The sequence below is a fragment of the Canis aureus genome, chromosome 36 (assembly GCF_053574225.1).
Source record: "Canis aureus isolate CA01 chromosome 36, VMU_Caureus_v.1.0, whole genome shotgun sequence".
NCBI classification, from domain to species: Eukaryota; Metazoa; Chordata; class Mammalia; order Carnivora; family Canidae; genus Canis; species Canis aureus.
In genome coordinates, this window is record NC_135646.1 from 1,453,660 (window position 1) to 1,461,598 (window position 7,939).

A 7,939-nucleotide genomic window follows, 5' to 3' on the forward strand; every position below is an offset into this window, starting at 1 on the left:
AAATTAGGCTAAGGGTAGGCAGGATTGGAGCCTCAAGCCAGCTCAAGAGTATGGCATCTGAGCACCTAGGAAATCCTGAAGATTCCTGGTTGTGTTCCATATGCTGTTCCTACATTGCCTCTCAGAACCTTATTCTCAACTCGGCAAAATTGAGGAAGAGGTTTAAAGTAGATGGGAGACCACTCCATTAATAAGCATGTTAAAAAACTTTAACCATGTGCTAATGAGATTGAGTCCAAGGCTCCAAAACCAAATATTAGTTATTTCTTGTCTCTTCAAGAGTTCACAGTCATGCTGGGAAGGCAGAAAGGCAGATGGAGGCTTACAGGTGGGGCAGTAAAGCCTTGCACACGGTGCCAAGGAAGCACAGCACAGGGACACAGCTTTCTTAGGGCCCAGATAGAGGGAAACTCAGAGCCTAAAGAGATTCAGGGTCACTAGCGTTGGAGACCCACAAGGATGGAGTGGATAAATGAGTATACCAGTGAGTGTTCTTGGTTTCCCCAACACATGCCAGAGCTGGTAAACTTAAGCAGCCATTATTGGAAAGCAGATCCATTAAACAATGGAGGGCTGCAGGAGCAGGTTTGGCAAAAGAGCAAAAGTAGGGTTGTTTGGAAGATAAGTTCTAGTGTGGATAGCCAGCATTGGCATCTTCCCAGAGAGACACTTGTTATTATGTCACTGGACTCTGTTCCACACCCTTGAAAGCCTCCAACTATTCCTGCTTTGTTGAAGTGCCAAGATTCAAAGTGCTCCATGTTGATTGGCTAAGTTCAGTCACATGCCCCAAACCCAGAGGCCAGAGGGCAAAGCTGAGATAGGTCTCATCCCCCTTGTTTTGCAAAATATGGCTCCTTCTCAAGCCTGCTTCCCACTTATTTGGGAATTCTTTCAAAAGGTAAGGATGTTTCATTGCTGGGTGACCAACCTTTTCAGCAGCACCCTCCTCTCCGGGAAAGAAGCAGATATCCTCAAGAAGTAGAGTGCATTCCAGACATTCATGGTTAAGGAAGCATGGCTAGAGTAGCTACTATGGCATCTTTGAGTAAACTCTCTTTGACTGATGTCTAACAGACCAGGCATTCCAACAAGAATGCCATAAAATGAGAAATTAATAAGAAAGAGTATGAAAATAAATCTCACATATGGGGAGACTGAATACCTTGGTGTAAAAGAAGTAATTCATCATGGAGTCAAAAGGAAGTCACCTTGACTTATATTATGATGAAAGCATTAATGTCAAATTTGTCAGGCACATCTACAGAAGCACTGAGAGAAAAATATATAACTTCAAATACATTTATCAGGAAATATGAAATGTTTAATGTTTCATATGAAATATTTAAAAATAAATGAGCTAAGCATTATGACATTGATAAAAGAACAGCAGAGCAAATAAATAAGAAAGGAAAAGCACGGAGAAAATAAGTCAGGTATCAGTGTAATGAGGATAAAGAATAATAAAAAAGGTAAATGCAAAATTGGTTCTTTGGAAATAATTCGACAGAGACCTTTGGCAAGAAAGATTAAGAAAAAAAAAAGGGAATGGGCAGCCTCGCTGGCTCGCGGGTTAGCGCTGCCTTCGGGAAACCTGGGATCAAGTCCCACATCGGGCTCCCTGCATGGAGCCTCCTTTTCCCTCTGCCTGTGGCTCTGCCTCTCTCTCTCTCTGAGTCTCTCATGAATAAATAAATAAAATCTTTTTAAAAAGCCGGGGGGTGGGGGGAACACTACAAAAAGTTAAAATGCACAACAAAAGAAGGAGAAGGAACTACAGACACAACAGAGATTTAAAAATAATAAAAAACTGTTATGCTATTTACCTCTAATTCATTTGGCAAACTGAATGGGGTCAATGAATTCCTAAAAAAAATCAAATGCTAAAACGGATATAAACAAGAAATAGAGAAATGAGTGCACCCACAATTATTAAAGGAACTTCCTCTAGGGTTCCACCCACTCCCTGTACCCAACCTTTGCACAGAAGCCTTCATGGAAGCTCCACAAACTTATAAGGAGCACTAGATTCCTAGTTTATGTAAGTACTTCCAGAAAATAATAAGACAAGAGCAACTCAGCTTATTTTTATGAGACTAGTCTAATTTGGATTTCAAATCAAATAAGAAAAAATTTAAAAATAGACTCATTTCTCAATAAAAAATAGCCTACCCAAATCTAATAATATATTTTATTATTTAAAAAAGAGATTTTATTTATTTATTTGACAGAGAGAGAGAAAGCACGAGTGGAGGAGAGGCAGAAGCAGGCTCTCCACTGAGCAGGGACCCCAAAGTGGGGCTCAGTCTCAGGACCCTGGGCCCATGACCCGAGCTGAAGGCAAATGCTTTAACTGACAGAGACATCCAGGTGTCTCCCTAATAACGTATTTTAAAGACATTATGATCAACTAGGGATTTCTCCTCAAACATAGAGAATATACAACATTAAAAATCTAATAATGAAATGCCTACATTAATAGACTAAGGGAGAAAAATCTTATAAGTATTGCATTTTTTATACACACAAATTCATGAAATTTAACATTTATTTGTGAGGAAAATTCTTCACAAAGTAGAAATATAAAGGAATTTCCTTAATTTGATTCACGTTATATTCCAAAAACTTATGACAAGTATTATATCTAATAGAGAAACTAAAACGTATTATGTTTGAGGCCAGAAAAAAGAGATCTTTATGCCAACACTTCTGTTTTCAGTGTACTGGAGGTCCTGGCTCATGTAAAAGTGATATAAGGATTTAGGAAAACAAATAAAACTGCTGTTATTTACAAGTGATATTACCTCTAAGTCTAAAATAAACCAACATCAACATACAAACTCTGAACTATCAAAGGGATTCAGTAAGTTTAAGGATATAAAATTAAATCCCAAATAGCAATAGATTTTCTCTATACTAGTACCAAACATAATGAAAATTAAGATATCATTTATAATTGCAACAAAACCCATGATGTATTCAGGAATTAACTTGTGCAAGAAGACATAAACTTTATAACTCTAAGTACATTGAATGTTATATAAATAAATGAAGAGACATTTATTTGGATGGGATGACTTAAACTCTCAAAAAAATCAATCTTTAAATTTTATGAACATCATTCAACATTCCGACTGGACTTTATTTTTTTTTAAATTTTTTTGCTTTTCTTTATTTATGATAGTCACACACAGAGAGGGAGAGAGAGAGAGAGAGGCAGAGACACAGGCAGAGGGAGAAGCAGGCTCCATGCACCGGAAGCCCGACGTGGGATTCGATCCTGGATCTCCAGGATCAAGCCCCGGGCCAAAGGCAGGCGCCAAACCGCTGCGCCACCCAGGGATCCCCCGACTGGACTTTAAAAAGGACTTGATACATCTGTAAACTTTATTTGGGAGAAGGAAGATCCAAAACTATCTAACCTTAAAAATATTAAAAGTAGGAGTTGGCTCAGGCAGCAACAATGAAACTTTTGAAGTGCCAACCTATGGCGTGCATGTGGTGTTGGAATAACAATACTGCCCTCAAGGGTTGGATCAACCACCCCCCTACCTATAGACAGAATGGTAGACCAGTTGTGTGTACAACCAGTGTGGGCTGAGTTTGACCAGGAGTGTGCCCCACCTTTTAGATGAACAAAGCTAGTCAAAGCAAAGATGATAGTCCCCGCTCTAGGTAGGGAGCAGTTTCTGCCCAGGGGCTCAAGAGCAGTTCTCTAGTGCAAGGTCCTTGTTCTACTGGGGAGCAGTGGAGTGAACTGCCCCAGGGGGACTTTCAATTTTGAGATGAGTGGATGAAGGTCAAAAAGGATGCAACATGAGCTTGGTGAGCGGTGGTGGAGTATCTAAGGCTCCTTCTTGAAACATCTACTATGAAGCACTGGAGCCACTTTCACACAAGCCTCACCCCTGCACTCTGACCACAGGGATCTACCCCAACCCCTGATCCTGCTTCCTTGCATCCACCAGAACACCAGATTTTCTGGCATCATGCTACGGTTGCGATGTAGGTTTTAGCCTCTGGGTGTTGCTCCACCATCACAGACCCACCCTCCTCAAAGGTGTGTCCCCCACTGAGGCCTTCATTCACCGTGGTGTCTGTCTGATGCATTCGAGTACTCTCCATGGCCTCAACAGTTTGCCTTCAATAAACTGTTTAGCCAACCAAAACAAACAACTCTCATGTCCCCCAAACTCATTAAAAATATATACTATTCCTTACAGAAATCAAAATAGCCTACAAAGCCATTAAAATAAAGGAGTATGGTGTGTGTTCAATGCATATCAATGAACTCAGAGACAGTCCTATGAATATACAGAACTTCATATACAATAAACGTGGCACCACAAGTCAATAGGGTATTGACTGTTGGTCTATTAGGTGAGATTGGAAGAAGTGGCTCACTATATGGAAAAATAAAACTAGACTTCTCCTAATACTACAACTAAAAGTGAATTTCAAAGGCCTAAGTGCAAGTAGTAAAACTATAAGCTTAACAGTAAACAAATTTAAAACATCTCTGTGACACGGAAGTAAGGAAAATCTTTTGAAATGGAGCCTTGAATGATTAGGATAAAATATGATAAATCTCATACATCCACATTAAGGGTTTCTGTTCCATAAAAGATGTCATAGACAAACTTAATAGACGGCAGAATGGGAGCAGGTAGTTTGCAGCATCTAAGATTGACAAGGAATTAATATGAAGGCTCTAGAAGAAAGCAACCACAAAAGAAAAATAGGCAAAGGATATAAATAGACAATTTAACCAGAAGAGGAAGTCCTAAAGGCCATCGAGCATACGGAAGATTGCTCAAATTCATCAGCAATTGGATAAATACAAATTAAAGGAACGAGATGTCACTATACACATACTAGTTTGGCAAAAAGCAGGAGGCTGGAAAATGCTAAAGGGTTGGCCAGGATGGGAATTCCAGAACAGAGGATCTCTCAAGAGCCTCTGGAGAGCCATCTGGCCCTTAGAAAATAAGAATATGCACATATGGAAGGGGCCCTGCACAGGGATGTCTGCTGCAATGATGGAGCTTTGGAAGCAATCAGAAATCCATCGCCGGGTCAGTGGCCAGGTAAGGTGTGGACATCCGTACCACGCACAGGAGGTGTACACCCGGCAAGTAGGCTAGAGAGGCACGGTGACGAATGACAAAAGGCACAGGAAGTGAAAGGAGGGATCTAACACAATGGAATTTACATAAATTAGAACCACACACACAAAGAACAGCAAGGAAGCCCATTTTGCAAGAATACCAACAAGCAAAAAAGATCCACATTAAACACATTAGCATGCTGGCCTGGGGGAGGTGGTCAGGAGCTGGGGAATGAGAATGGAGAACGGGGATAAAAGGGAATTTTTAAAAACTTGCCTTCCGGGACAGACAAGCTACTTAATTGGGTTTGGAGGGAGGATCATTTGATGCGATGCTCTCCGGCTGTCAATTAGGAAACAACAGGCGAGGTGTTTGGATGCGTCAGAGCCCTGGGCTCGTCAGCTCCGAGGCTGGAAATAGAATCCACAGCTCGGCAGCCTGCCTCCCACAGATGGGGTCAGAGGTGCTGGATGCTGGGCTTCTAATTGGACACGCGTGTCGGAGAGCAGAGCAGGGGCTTCCAACACAATGCACAGGATGCATGGGGAGCCTCTGACTCATTTCAGAGAGAAAGTGAGAAGCGACGGTGACACTCTTGCATCCTGTGATTAAGCCCGGGGCGTTGGCTATCGGTGCTGCTATTTTACAGTTATAGCTATGTCAGCCATCCCTCGGATTGTGCCCTTGGGCGTCAACGGACGTATTTCCAGAAAGGCTCTGCAACGTCCTCGGGGCATGCTGAGAACACAGATGCCTTCCTTCAGACAAATCCGAAAAGTAAGCTCCCCCGGTCGTCTGCAGTACCGTATTCTCACCTTCAAAGCTGCTAAGAGACTAGATCTTCAGGGTTCTCACCGCAAAAAAGAAATGATAATTAGGTGACCTGATAGAGGTGTGAGTTAAGGCAGTGCTGCTCCTCCCACGGAAATGTCTAGATGTATCAAATCAATACGTGGAATACTCTAGACTTACACAATGTTACATATCAGTAACATCACAGAAAAAAAATAGATAAGTAAAGACAAACACATACACCCAAAGTTAGTTCCTGACCACTCAGAGCTTTCCCTTGGCAAGGTGGGATCCTTGGCAAGGGGGGCGCTCTGTGTACCCACCTGTCCTAGGTGCCTGCTCTGTTCCCACGCTCGGCTGTGACAGCCTGGTTGTTACGACAGGTTTCTGCCTCACTCTTCCTGTGTGATTCCAGTAGTGCTCATGGGAGGACTGCTTTATTTCTATTTATTTATTTTATTATTCTTTTTAAAGATTTTGTTTGTTTATCCACGAGAGACCCAGAGGGAGGGGCAGAGACACAGGCAGAGGGAGAAGCGGGAAGCCCGATGCCGGACTCGATCCAAGGACCCTGGGGTCACGCCCTGAGCCAAAGGCAGATGCTCCACCGCTGAGCCCCCCAGGCGTCCCTATTTGTTGTTTTTTTAAGAGCATCTGTCAAGAGCTAGGTGCAGCACAGACAAAAATGGAACCTTCTTTCAAGGAGCTCACAATCTAGTGGTAGGGGGAGCACATAAAACAGTCCTAGAAATGCCTGGAGAAAGTCCTGTGACGCTGTGTTGAAGTCCATCAGGGATTTGTCTGAATCAGGTACAGCGAGATGACAGGCACAGAAACGGTAATCAGGGCAGCCCGGGGGCTCAGCGGTTCAGCCGCCTTGGGCCCAGGGCGTGATCCCAGGGTCCCAGGATCGGATCGGTCGCCGTAGGGCTCCCCGCAGGGAGCCTGCTTCTCCCTCTGCCTGTGTCTCTGCCTCTTTCTTTCTCTCTCTGTGTGTCTCATGAATAAATTAAAAAAAAATTTTTTTTTAAAAAGAAACAATAATCATGACAAGACTACTCCTCCCCAGTTTTATTGTGATATAGTTGACATACAGCACTGTATAGGTTTAAGGGGCACAGCATAGAGATTTGACGTGTATTTATCATAAAATTAACACTACAATAAGTTTAGTTAACAGCCATCATCTTAAACAGATACAAAAAAAATAATAATAGAAAAAGAGGCCTGCCTGGGGGGCTCAGTGGTTGAGTGTCTGCTTTCTGCCCAGGATGTGATCCTGGGGTCCTGGGATCAAGTCCTGCATTCGGCTTCCTGTATGGAGGCTGCTTCTCCCTCTGCCTGTGTCTCTGCCTCTTTCTCTGTGTCTCTCATAAATAAACAAAAAAAAAATTTAAATAGGAATTTTTTTTTTCAAAAATATAAGAAGTTTATACTTTCAGAAACAGGAGATACCACACACCACGTGGGGCCACCTGGAGAAGGATCAGGGTCAGTCAGGAGGCAGAGAGAGAGGGAAAGGTCAGAACCTGGCCCAGGGCCTTTATGGGGCTTTTGTTGGGAACGAGTGGGTGAGAGGGCAGGTATTCTAAGTAGACTCAGGATTGGGTAGTTGGAATATTTTCAGCGGGCTCTGGACTGTAGGTCCCTAATTGTGCGCTTCCTGGCTCTGGGGTCATCGAGCGCAGGGGGAGTTTGGTGTGTGAAAGTTTGGTAAAAGAGAGTGCGTCGTAGGCTCTGGGTGGGTTGGTTTCCATTCCAAAGGCAGCTTGCAAGGGGAGTCACTTACCATCTGTAGGGAAAGGTCTGCCTTGCAAGAGCCAGTTACTTGAAGGCCAAGGCCTCAAATGCCCGGGCATCAAGGATACAGAAAATAAGAAAATATAGTCAATACAGTCAGCAATTAAGTTCTTTGAGAGTCTGTAAAAAAAAAAAAAAAAAAAAAAACGAACCACTTTAACCTAAGTCAGGGATGGCTTCTGTGAAGAAATGATGGGTAAAGCAAAGGCTACAGACTGAATGGAAGTTCATTAGGAGGG